This window comes from Heloderma suspectum, chromosome 3 (genome assembly GCF_057233095.1).
Source record: "Heloderma suspectum isolate Gila_16-S chromosome 3, 16-S_ref, whole genome shotgun sequence".
NCBI classification, from domain to species: domain Eukaryota; kingdom Metazoa; phylum Chordata; class Lepidosauria; order Squamata; family Helodermatidae; genus Heloderma; species Heloderma suspectum.
Window position 1 is genome coordinate 326,982,107 of NC_139460.1, and position 14,003 is coordinate 326,996,109.

The 14,003-nt window shown below is 45.9% G+C and overlaps 1 pseudogene; it reads left to right on the forward strand.

Moving 5' to 3' along the window:
- Positions 1–1,332: 1,332 nt before the first annotated feature.
- Positions 1,333–13,348, forward strand: LOC146351784 (protein CFDP2 pseudogene; annotated as a pseudogene).
- The last annotated feature ends 655 nt before the right edge of the window (positions 13,349–14,003 follow it).

The following is a 14,003-nucleotide window of genomic DNA, read 5'->3' on the forward strand; positions in this document are numbered from 1 at the left end:
GGGGAATGGGGGTATCGGTTTCAGATGAGGTGGCATTGGGAGCTGCACATTTCCACTCATCTGTGGATGGTGTTGTTGTTGGCGTTGTTGATGGCGCTGACCAGCGCTTAGCAGGGGATGTTTGTTCCTGAGGTTTGGGATTGCTCCCAAAGATCCCAGCAGGCTGGAAGTGGAACACAGACTCAGTCTCAGCAGTAGGGATGTACGAAAGTCACTTACCTTTCCACGGATTCTGCCCATGGTGAAGGGGAGGCGTTCCGTCCCTCCCCCCAGAATCCTCGACGGGGAGGGGAGGCGATCCGTTCCTCCCCCCCGGAATCCTCGACAGCCGGCTGTGCTCCGCGGCAGCTCCGTGGAGCAGCCGGCCAGGCCCAGGCTAGAGCCATCCGCAGCCGGATTTCCGGCTATGGAGGGCTCTGGGGAAAAAAAACAAACTGTGTACGCAAATGGCGGCTACGGCTGCCGCCATTTGCGTTCCTTATTTTTCGCTGTCTTAGTCTACGTAAATATTTACGTAGACTATTACAGCGAAAATAAAAGGGAACACAAATAGCGTAGCGGGCACTATTTGCGTCCCTTTTTGATTCGCCGTTTTAGCCCATGTAAATATTTACGTAGGCTAAAACGGCAAATCAAAAAGGGACGCAAATAGCGCCCACTACGCTATTTGCGTTCCCCTTTATTTTCGCCATAATAGTCTACATAAATATTTACGTAGACTAAGAAGGTGAAAAATAAGGAACGCAAATGGCGGTGGCCATAGCCGCCGCCATTTGCATACGCGTTTTTTTTTTTTTACTGGGTTGTGATAGGCTACGTAAGTCTTTACATAGCCTATCACATCAGTTTTGTTTTTGTTTTTTTACAGAGACAAGACTGCAAATGGTGGCAGTGGCAGCTGGTCAGAAGACCAGCCGCCGCCAAAGCCGCCGCCGGAGCCGCCGCCGCCCAGAACATCCGCCCCAGGTAAGTCTCATCCTGAGGGGGATCCGTGGGGGGTGGGGGGGCAGGTCGTTCCGCCACAGATTTCAGGGGGCCGAATGCACTGGCATTCGGCCTCACCAAGATCCGTGGCAGAATTCTCTGACATCCCTACTCAGCAGGGACATTGATATAGAAGGGCTCCTCATCATCTTCGCTGTCCGGATCACTGATGAAACTAAGTCCTCTGGCCTTTTTTTCCAAATCATGTGAGCCACTGCCCACGAGTTGATTATCAGCAGGCAGCTGTGAACCTGGTTCATCTGTCCCACTCCCTGATGCAGGGCCCCTTCATGGATCACTGCCTTGTTGTGGCGAAGGGGCTTGCGTACCTCAGTGAAGCCATAAGCTATGCCGTGCAGGGCCACCCAAGACGGACAGGTCATGGCAGAGAGTTCTGACAAAATGTGGTCCACTGGAGAAGGAAATGGCAACCCACTCCAGTATTCTTGCCAAGAAAACCCCATGGAACGTATCACAAGGCGAAAAGAGATGACGCCGGAAGATGAGCCCCTCAGGTCGGAAGGTGTCCAATATGCTACGGGGGAAGAGCAGAGGGTATTTCCAAGTAGCGCCAGAAAGAGTGAAGCGGCTGGGCCAAAGCCGAAAGGACACTCAGCTGTGGATGTGTCGTGGTGAAAAGAAAATCCGATGCTGTAAAGAACAATATTGTTTAGGAACCTGGAATGTCAGATCAATGAATCAAGGTAAGCTGGAGGTGGTCAAACATGAGATGGCAAGATTGAACATCGACATCTTGGGAATCAGCGAACTAAAATGGACAGGCATGGGCGAATTTAATTCAGGTGACCATCATATCTACTATTGTGGGCAAGAATCCCTTAGAAGAAATGGAGTAGCACTCATAGTCAACAAAAGGGTGGGAAAAGCAGTACTGGGGTACAATCTTAAAAATGATAGAATGATCTCAGTACGAATCCAAGGCAAACCATTCAACATCACAGTAATTCAAGTCTATGCCCCAACCACTGAGGCCGAAGAAGCTGAGGTTGATCGGTTCTATGAAGACCTACAACACCTTCTAGAACCAACACCAAAAAAAGATGTTCTCTTCATCATAGGGGATTGGAATGCTAAAGTAGGAAGTCAAGAAATCACCGGGATAACAGGCAGGCATGGCCTTGGTGTACAAAATGAAGCAGGACAAAAGCTAATAGAGTTTTGCCAAGAGAACATGCTGATCATAGCAAACACTCTTTTCCAACAGCACAAGAGGCGACTCTACACATGGACATCACCAGATGGTCAATATCGAAATCAGATTGATTATGTCCTTTGCAGCCAAAGATGGAGAAGCTCCATACAGTCAGTCAAAACAAGACCTGGAGCTGACTGTGGCTCAGATCATGAGGTGCTTCTTGCAAAATTTCGGGTTCAATTGAAGAACGTCGGGAAAACCACTAAACCGTTCAGGTATGACCTAAATCATATCCCTGATGAATATACAGTGGAGGTGAGGAATAGATTTCAGGGATTAGACCTGATAGACAGAGTGCCTGAGGAACTATGGACGGAGGTCCGTAACATTGTTCAGGAGGCAGCAACTCAATCCATCCCAAAGAAAAAGAAATGCAAGAAAGCCAAGTGGCTGTCTGAGGAGGCTTTACAAGTAGCTGAGGAAAGAAGGGAAGCGAAAAGCAAGGGAGAAAAGGGAAGACATACCCAACTGAATGCAGAGTTCCAGAGAATAGCAAGGAGAGACAAGAAGGCCTTCTTAAATGAACAATGCAAAGAAATCGAGGAAAACAACAGAATGGGAAAGACTAGAGATCTCTTCAAGAAAATTGGAGATCTCAAGGGAACGTTTTGTGCAAAGACGGGCACGATAAAGGACAAAGAAGGCAGGGACCTAACAGAAGCAGATGAGATTAAGAAGAGGTGGCAAGAATACACAGAAGAACTATACAGGAAAGATCTGAATGTCCCTGATAGCCATGATAGTGCGGTCACTGAACTTGAGCCGGACATCCTCGAGAGTGAAGTCAAGTGGGCCTTAGGAAGCATTAGTAACAACAAAGCTAGCGGAGATGACAGTATTCCAGCCGAGCTATTTAAAATCCTAAAAGATGATGCTGTTAAAGTGCTGCATTCAATATGCCAACAAATCTGGAACACTCAACAGTGGCCACAAGACTGGAAAAGGTCAGTTTACATTCCAATTCCAAAGAAGGGCAACGCCAAAGAGTGTTCAAACTACCGCACAATTGCGCTCATTTCACATGCCAGCAAGGTGATGCTCAAAATCCTACAAGCTAGGCTTCAGCAGTATGCGAACCGAGAACTACCGGAAGTACAAGCTGGGTTTAGAAGAGGCAGAGGAACTAGAGATCAAATCGCCAACATTCGCTGCATCATGGAGAAAGCAAGAGAATTCCAGAAAAACGTCTATTTCTGCTTCATTGACTACACTAAAGCCTTTGATTGTGTGGATCACAACAAACTGTGGCAAATTCTTAAAGTGATGGGAGTACCAGACCACCTTACCTGTCTCCTGAGAAACCTGTACGAGGGTCAAGAAGCAACAGTAAGAACCAGACATGGAACAACCGATTGGTTCAAAATTGGGAAAGGAGTACGACAAGGCTGCATATTGTCACCCTGCTTATTTAACTTATATGCAGAGTACATCATGAGAAATGCCGGGTTGGATGAATCAGAGGTCGGAATTAAGATTGCTGGGAGAATTATCAACAACCTCCGATATGCAGACAATACCACCCTAATGGCAGAAAGCGAAGAGGATCTCAAGAGCCTCTTGTTGAGGGTGAAAGAGGAGAGTGCAAAAGCTGGTTTGAAACTCAACATTAAAAAAACAAAGATCATGGCATCTGGCCCCATCACTTCCTGGCATATAGAAGGGGAAGAAATGGAAGCAGTGACAGATTTTACTTTCTTGGGCTCCAAGATCACCGCAGACGGTGACTGTAGCCATGAAATTAAAAGACGCTTGCTCCTTGGGAGGAAAGCTATGGCCAACCTAGACAGCATAGTAAGAAGCAGAGACATCACCTTGCCGACAAAGGTCCGTCTAATCAAAGCTATGGTTTTCCCAGTAGTAATGTATGGCTGTGAGAGCTGGACTATAAGGAAGGCTGAGCGCCGAAGAATTGATGCTTTCGAACTGTGGTGCTGGAGAAGACTCTTACGAGTCCCCTGGACTGCAAGGAGGTCAAATCAGTCCATCCTAAAGGAAATCAACCCTGAGTGCTCATTGGAAGGACAGATAATGAAGCTGAAGCTCCAATATTTTGGCCACCTAATGCGAAGAGAAAACTCTCTGGAAAAGACCCTGATGCTGGGAAAGACTGAAGGCAAAAGGAGAAGGGGACGGCAGAGGATGAGATGGCTAGATAGCATCACGGATGCAATGAATATGAACTTGAGCACGCTCCGGGAGAGAGCGCAGGACAGGAAGGCCTGGCGTGCTATGGTCCATGGGGTCATGAAGAGTCGGAGACGACTGAACAACAACAACAACTGATGCAGGGAGGACAGTTGTGGGTGTCTCTGTAAAGATTCAAAATAGATAGAAGCAGGGTTTCATGAGAAATGCACCTTTTACACATGAGTAATAGCCAAGAGAATAAAACTGTGTACTTGTAGAAATCTATGAAACATAGCTTGGAATTGCGATCAATCAACATTACAGAAGGTGCAGATGTAAGCTACTACTGCACTAGCTAGCACTGAGAAAACAACACATGACACAAGGTGCAAAAAAATGTACTGTACAGACTTCAAAACTCCATGAGCGTTATCTAAACGTGTCCTCACTGGTAAAAGTCTGAAAAGCATGGGTGAGGAGATATTTGGCTCCCTTGCAAGGTCCACTCCTTTGCAGCAGCTCTATTATACCACTGTGTGAGACTCAGCACCTACAGGGCTGGCCTAAAGCATTTTGCTTCCTGAGGCAAAGGATAAAATGGCACCCCTCCATCCTACACAGAGCGACAGCTGAATCTTACTTGAACAGTGACAATGGGAGATCTTCTTCCACCACACCAGAGGACAACAAGCTGGCTGAGGAGGTACAAGGCAGTCTGAGGAGTACCCACAGTTCTGTGACCCAACACCTCGCTGCTACCTAATGATAGGGCTGGTCCTTGAGCACATACTTGGCAAATCCCACTGCCTTTTTCCGGGGTACATTTGTGGTCCCCCGGGAGCAGTGCCTGATTAGTCAGGCCCTGTTTTAAAAACCATCCTCAGAAATGTAATTGCTTAATCAATTCACATTGCAGCTCTAGTTAAAAGAGATCAAAGCCAAACAAGACAGCAAACTATGATGAATGGCTTTGGAAACAAAGCAAGAACAAAACACTGAAGTGTTTTCCCACCGAAAAGGTGTATCATTTGAGAAATTATTGCAGTTCTTTTAAAGAGTTAGGGTTTTCTTTAGTACTGGAGTACCATATAACATTTTAATAATATGAAATATGTTCATAGCAATGAATATGAATGAATGTAAAACAGTCGTGTATGTTTTGTGGTGTTGAAGAAGAAGGTCCCGTGGCGTACTCTTCCCCAAATAGTTGCCTCCAAAGGTTTTGGACTTCAACTCTCATCAGCCCCAGCCGGCATGACCAATGGTCAAAATTGCTGGGAGTTGTAGCCCAAAACATCTGGAAGGCTGCAGGTTGTGGAAGGCTAATGTAGGGACTATTCAAATATTCAAATATATTTATTTGTATCCAGATATTTACAAGCACCTGTGATGACAGAGTCTTACCAGATTCATCCTTTGGAATGACATAGACTTCTTGACTTTCATTCCACCACTGTAGAGTCTCCTTGGGAACATTTTCATCTGCTTTGGAGACACTGCCCTTCTGCTCACCATCCATGAACTTTCTTCCTCTTCCTCTGGAGTTGTGGCTGGCTGTGCCTGTGCCACTTTCTGTGGCGGTAATTGGTGGTGTGCGCTGCTTACGGTTGTGGGGTGGACTCCTGCTGGGGCTGCTGTCACTGCTGGTCACACCTGGGGCTTCCTCCTCTTCCATCTCATTCTTAAAATACCGTTGAAATGCAACCTCAGTGGTGTATGTTCTCTCCGGGCGTCCACACCTCTTTTGAGTGCTGGATTGACTACGGGTTCCTCTTTTCTCCATGTTCATGTCTCTGGGCAGAAGGAAACATAAATGCATGTGGCAAAGCTGAAATCATGTGAACAGCCTACAGTCGCAGATACAGTGCAGTGTAAAAGTAGTTCCCCACCAATCCAGCCATCCAATGCTAACTAAATAGGGGCATATTGTACAGCAGATTAGGCTGAAAAGCCCAGGATGGAGGATGTAGTCCATACATGTGGCCTGAAAAACACAAGCCTACAGTACACACAGGATGCTGGAGAATGGAGTCCTTCTCAGCAGGCCTAAACAAAGGCTGCTGGCCTGGCCTGGCCGCCCAGGCAGGCCCTCCCCAGAATCACTCAGAAACACTAAGTACATAGGGGCACATGACTCTTGGAGTTGAAAAGCACATGGATTAATCCTGAAAAGGCTTGGAGGATGGAGGATAGAGTCCTTCTCAGCAGGCCTAAACACAGGCTGCTGGCCTGGCCTGGCCTGGCCTGGCTTGGCTGGGCCGCCCAGGCAGGCCCTCCCCAGAATCACTCAGAAACACTAAGTACATATGGGCATATGACTCTTGAAGTTAAAAAGTACATGGATTAATCCTGGAAAGCCCAGGAGGATGGAGTCCTTCTCAGCAGGCCTAAACACAGGCTGCTGGAGGATGCCTTCCCAGTTCCCACCCAAAAATCACTAAGCATAGGGGCACATTCAGGTAAAGTAAACATATGAAAGAACATACCTTCACTGTAATAAAGGTTGAACTGCAGTGCTCTAGAACAGGGACACACAGAAACACACTCCTTGCAGCTGCTGGACACGGACACTCTGTCTGCAGCAGCGGCACCTCTGGTCTCTAGTCTGGACTGGAGCAACTGAGGCTGCTGGACACTCACACACCGCCGTCCTATGTGTGAAGGCGGGAAAAATGGTCGATGAGTTCCCTCCCCTCAATGACATTATCTTCCTGGTGGGGTGGGGGGGGTGGCCTGGAGGGATCTCGCTCACCTGACCTCACCTGACCTCACCTGCCTCACCTTCACTGACAATAAAAAAAAAGATGAGGCTACGTGCATTTCGTGACCCCGTCCCTCCCAGCGAAAGAAATCTGCATCGTCGCAGGAAACTGTGTATTTATTAAATACTTTCGTAAAATCCCTTTTGCCATCTATGTCTATTTCTTTCGTCCCAATTTGCGAATTTTCCTTCGTAAATACTTTCGTAAAATTTTCAGCGGAGAAAAAAAAAAGGGTCCGCGTGAGCTCCTGTCCGAGTAGACTGGGGCACCCCATTCCGGGGAGGGTTCCGCGGACCGGATGTGTCTGAATTCGATCCCATTTAACTTTCGGACAGAATTCTCTAACATCCGTAGTCAGACTATCCCCGACAGATGGATGTCCAGCCTCGTCTTGAATGCCTCAAGTGTGGGAGAGCCCACCGCCTCCCTAGGGAATGGGTTCCATTGTCGTATTGCTCTAACAGGACGTTTTTCCTGATGTTCAGCCAGAATTTGGCTTCCTGGAACTTGAGCCCATTATTCCATGTCCTGCACTCTGGGATGATCGAGAAGAGATCCTGGCCTTCCTCTCTGTGACAACCTCTCAAGTGCTTGAGGAGCGCTATCCTATCTCCCCACAGTCTTCTCTTCACGAGGCTAAACATGCCCAGTTCTTTCAGTCTCTCCTCATAGGGCTTTGCTTCCAGTCCCCTGATCATCTTTGTTGCCCTCCACTGAACCTTTCCCAGTTCGTCTTAGTCCTTCTTAAAGTGTGGCACCCAGAACTGGACACAGTACTCCAGATGAGGCCTAACCAGTGCTGAGTAGAGGGGAACTAGTACTTCCCGGGATTTGGAAGCTATGCTTCTATTAATGCAGTCCAAAAGAGCATTGGCCTTTTTTGCAGCCACATCACATTGTTGGCTCATGTTCAGCTTGTGATCTACAACAATTCCTAGATCTTTCTCGCTTGTCGTATTGTTGAACCAAGTAGCCCCCTTCTTGTAACTGCATTTAGTTTCTTTTTCCTAGGTGCAGAACTTGGCATTTATCCTCATTAGATGTCATTCTGCTGTTTTCAGCCCAGCACTCCAGCCTATCAAGATCACTCTGAATTTTTTTTCTGTCTTTCACAGTATTCACTATCCTGCCCAATTTTGTGTCATCTGCAGATTTGACAAGCATTCCCTGCACCTCCTCCTCCAAGTCATTAATACAAATGTTGAAGAGCACTGGGCCCAGGACTGAGCCCTGCGGTACCCCACTCGTTACCTCTCCCCAGCTTGAGAAGGTCCCATTGATAAGCACTCTTTGAGTCTGATTCTGTAGCCAACTGTGGATCCACCTGATACTTGTTTCATCTAGCCCACTTTGAGCTAGTTGGCTCATCAGGAGATCATGGGGCACTTTGTTAAAAGCTTTGCTGAAGTCGAGGTATATTATGTCCACAGCATTCCCACAGTCCACAAGGGAGGTGACCTGATCCAAAAATGAGATCAGATTCGTCTGGCAGAATTTGTTCTTGACAAATCCATGTTGGCTTTGAGTAATCACTGCAGCATTGTTTTCAAGTTGCTTACCGACTGATTGCTCTATAACCTGCTCCAGAATTTTCCCAGGGATTGATGTCAGACAGACTGGTCTGTAGATCCCAGGTTCCTCCTTTTTGCCCTTTTTGAAGACAGGGACATTAGCTCCAGTCATCTGGCATTTCACACATCCTCCATGATTTCCCAAAGATAATGGACAGTGGTTCTGAGAGTTCTTCTACCAGTTCCTTTATTACTCTAGGGTAGGGATGGGGGAGAATTTCTCCCCGAAACTTCGGGGGGCCGAGTGCCAATGCATTTGGTCCTCCGAAGGTTGTTCAGGGAGAAATTCTCCGCCCCCCGCCCCCCCCCCAGGATGGGACTTACCATTCACGAATGTCCCTCCCGGCGGCGGGTCCCGGCGGTGGTTCAGCAGGTCTTCATCAGGGGCGGGGGCAGCAGCCGGTCTTTCGACCGGCTGCCACCACCTCCATTACAAGAAAAGTAAAAAAAAAAACATGCCCCTGTGATAGGCTACGTAACGATTAACGTAGCCTATCATGGCTAGATTTGCAAAGTCAGCCGTGATAGGCTACATTAATCGTCACGTAGCCTATCACGGGTGACTTAAAAAAAAAAAAAAGCGCGTATGGCTAATGGCGGCCCCCATAGGGAACCGCCATTCGCATTCCTTATTTGGTCCCTGTAGTCTACATAAAGATTTACATAGACTACAGCGAAAATAAGGGCAACGCAAATAGCGTTGCCCTTATTTTCGCCGTAGTCTATGTAAATCTTTACGTAGACTACAGGGACCAAATAAGGAACGCGAATGGCAGCTCCCTATGGGGGCCGCCATTTGCGTACGCGCTTTTTTTTTTTTCAAAGTCACCCGTGATAGGCTACGTGATGATTAACGTAGCCTATCACGGCTGACTTTGCAGATCTAGCCGTGATAGGCTACGTTAATCGTTACGTAGCCTATCACAGGGGCGTTGTTGTTTTTTCTTTTGAAGTTTGCGGCCAGGGAGACGGGGCGCTTCTCCCCGGCCTGAATTTCGGCCGGGCGAGGCGGGAAGCCTCCCCCCCGGCCTGAATTTCGGCCGGGTGAGGCAGGAAGCCTCCCCCCTGGCCTGAATTTCGGCCGGGCGAGGCGGGAAGCCTCCCCCCCCGGCCTGAACTTCGGGGGGAGCAGCGAAGCGCCTCCCCCTCACCGCGAAGCAAGCTGCAAGACCAGGTAAGTGACTTTCATGCATCCCTACTCTAGGGTGCAGTTTATTTGGCCCTGGAGATCTGAACTCATTCAAAGTAATTAGGTGTTCCTTGACCATATGCCTGTTGATCTCAACCTGCAATCCTGCCCCTTCAGCCTGCACTTCGCCTTTGCCAGGGGGCTCATAGACCCTCTTTCAGGAGAAGTCTGAGCTAACAAAGTGAGCACTTCTGCCTTTTCTTTGTCATCTGTTATCATTTTGCCATCCTTATTTAGTATTTAAACCACCATTTCTTTCCTCTGTCTTTTACTATGCACATAGCTGAAGAAAGCCTTTTTGTTGTTTTTAGCATCCCTCGCTAACCTCAGCTCGTTCTCAGCTTTAGCCTTCCTGACGCCATCCCTGCAATTCTGTGCTACCTGCCTGTACTCTTCCTTTGTAGCTTGGCCTTCCTTCCACTTCCTATATGTGCCCTTTTTTGTTTTCAGATCATCCCTAAGCTTTTTGTGAAGCCACATTGGCTTCTTCTGTTGTCTTCCGTCTTTTTTTCTTGTTGGAATTGTTTATAATTGTGCCTTTAGACTTTCCTTTTTAAAACTCTCACCCATCTTGGACTCATTTTCTCATTAGAGTTGCTTGCCATGGGACCTTACTTACCATTGTTCTGAGTTTATTAAAATTGGCTTTAGGGTATGTGTTTGGCTACACTCAGCTTTTGCTTCCTTTAGAACCAAGAACTCCAGTATAACATGGTCGCTTTCCCCCAGAGTTCCCGTAACTGCTACTTTATCCATTAAGTCATATCTGTTGGTTAGGATCAAGTCAAGGATAGCCGATCCTCTACTTCCTTCCTCCAGTTTCTGTAGGAGGAAGTTACCAGCAACACAAGTCAGAGATTCCTTGGAGGGGCCATGTTTTGCAGAATTTGTCTCCTAACAAATATCGGGGAAATTGAAGTCCCCTTTTGCTACTACAACCCAGCCATGTACATGCCGGTCCCAAGCCCAGATAAATGGGGAGGGTTGGAGAAAGACCAGGCAACCTACTCTGGAAAAAGCTTGCCAAGAAAATTTTATGGAAATGCTCTCAAAAGTATCAGATATGGTACCCAACAGCAGGTCCCCACGGCCAAAAGGTACCCAACAAGCTACTGGGGAACAGCAAGGGCCTCTGATAAGTAATCATGGCAAAAATGATGTGAATGGGGCAAATCCAGCAGGAACCCCAGCTGTTGATACAGCCAAAGGTGAAAGTAGAGGTCTGCGCTGTACTGTCTGTTATCCATTGAATAGCAACATGGAATGTCAGAGGAATGAGTCTGGGCAAATTGGATATTGTTAAACAAGAAATTGAGAGGCTAAAAACTGACCTTGGAGTCTGCAAGCTACACTGGACTGACAATGGCTTTTTTCAATCTGAGGACTTTACTATTTATTATTCAGGACATGATACTAAGAGAACAAACAGAGTGGCGTTTATTGCAAACAATAAATTTACTTGAGCAGTGGAAAGTTTTTCAATGGTCAACGATCAAATTATGACCATTCATATTTGTGCTAAACCCCTCAACGTCACAGTTGTCCAGGCCTATGCTCCAATGACTGATGCAACAGAACTTGAAATAGAAAGTTGTTATGCCACCATACAAGAAACCCTGAAATCAGTACCCAAGAAAGACATCGTTTATATACTGGGTGATTTTAATGCAGAAGTTGGCACCCAAGTAGAGACAGGCATCACAGGTAGATTTGGTCTAGGGTAAAGGAATGATGCACGTGACCGTCTGGTACAATTTTGTCATGAAAATCGATTTCAAATCATGAATACATGGTTCAAACAGCACAAATGTCACTTACACACTTGGACATCACGAAACGGACTTTATCGTAATCAGATTGACTATGTCCTATGCTAGTATAGATGGACCAGCTCAGTACTTGCAGTCAAAATATATCCAGGTGCTGACTGTGGTTCAGATCATAATTTGTTGGTGGCAAAAATCAGAGTTAAATTTTGTGACATTAAAAAGACTGTACCACCACGGAAGCTTGACGTCACCAAAATTCCTTCTACTTACTTAAGTGAAGTGAAAAATAGGCTGGAACTGCTGGAACAGTGGAAAAAATGCCCGAAGAAATGTGGCAGGAAATTTATAAGATCATCATTGAAATAGCAGTTGAGCATATACCATATAGGAAGCCAGACAAAAAGTGTAAGTGGCTTTCGAGTGAAACTATCAAAATAGCAGAGCAGAGAAAAATAGCCAAAGCAAAAGGAAAATGGGAAGTCGCAAGACGAGTGAATGCAGATTTCCAGAGGGCAGCAAGGAAAGATAATGAAGTCTATTGGGCGAGCGTTGCAAACAGTTAGAAGAGGACTACATGAGGGGCCATATCAGGAATGCATTTCTGCAAGTTAAAAAGATTCCAACATCATTTACTGCTCACAAAGGTACTATTAAAAACAAGCAAAGGTCAAGTATTATCCAACCAACAAAATGTCAAGAACAGATGGTGAGAATATACTGAAGAGCTGTATACTAGTAGCAAAGACGCACTGCCGCTGGATGCCAAGGATTGTGAAGTGGAAAAAGAACCATGCATTCTTGAGGAAGAGATTGCGTGGGCTATGAGACAACTACCAAACAACAAGGCCCCAGGCATTGACAACATCCCTGTAGAATTGTTAAGGCCTGTACCATCCAAAATTATCAAAGTTTTGTGTCAGAAAGTCTGGGAAACCAATGAATGGCCACGGGACTGGAAACTTTCAGTGTTTATTCCACTACCAAAAAAGGGAGACTCCAAAGATTGTTCCAATTACTGCACAATTGCTCTCATACCTCATATTAGCAAAATTTTTCTTAAGATTATACAAAAGCACTTGGTACCAACCATTGAAAGGGAATTACCAGACATTCAAGCTGGCTTCCAAGAGGGACGTGGTACTCATGACCATATAGCAAATCTGCGAGGGATCATGGAAAAATCTCATGAATATCAAAAGGTCATCTACTTATGCTTTATTGATTACAAGAAAGCTTTTGACTGTGTTGAGCATGACAAGTTGTGGAGAGCACTACGAGATCTGGAGGTACCAGCACATTTGGTCAAGTTAGTACAATCATTGTACACAAATCAGGAAGCCACTGTTCAAACATCACACAGAGATACTGATTGGTTTGAAATAGAGAAAGGAGTACGGCAAGGCTGCATTCTTTCACCTTTTCTTTTTAACCTCTATGCTGAAACGATCATGAGGAAGTTAGAGCTCGAAGAAACAGAAATCGGGGTAAAGGTTGGATGAAGGATTATAAATAATATTCGTTATGCTGATGACACAACTCTCCTCTCAGAAACCAAAGAAGGTCTGGAATATATGATCAAGAAAATCAAAGAAGAGGGTGAGAAGTTTGGCCTCTCCTTAAACATCAAAAAGACCAAGCTCATGTCCACTGTGAAGAATGGAAATATTAGCATAGTAGTTGATGGTGAAGAGTTTGAATGTGTGGAAGAATTTATTTTCTTAGGATCGTAGATCAACCATAGCGGTGAATGCAGCCCAGAAATAAAACGTCGAATTGCACTGGGTCGCGCAACAATGATGAGCATGAACCTAATATGGAACAACAAGGACACCAGCTTGATGACAACTAAATGCAGGTTAGTTTGTACCACCATGTTTCCCATAGTTACTTATGGATGTGAAAGTTGGACAACGAAGAAACAAGACAGAAAGAGAATTGATGTATTCGAGCTGTGGTGTTGGAGAAGGCTCCTGAGCATTCCTTGGACAGCTAAGATAACAAATAAGCAAGTACTGGAATGTATAAACCCAGACATGTCATTGGATGGAAAAATCACAAAACTGCAATTGACTTATTTTGGCCATGTTATGCGGAGGAACTCACTAGAAAAAGCAATTATGCTCGGATTGGTTAGCAGCAAAAGGAAACCTGGCCACTAAAGAACAAGATGGCTAGATGCCATCAAAATTGATACCAACCAGAGCATGGAACAGCTCAAAGAAATAGTACAAGATCGGGATACGTGGAGAGAGATGATCCATAGAATTGCCAAAAGTCGGACATGACTGAATGGATAATATCATCATCATGCTTCCTTGAAACATTGGCAATTTGCTTTTCAAAAGTTTCATCCTTGTCTTCTCCTTGATTGGGTGGCTGGTAGTA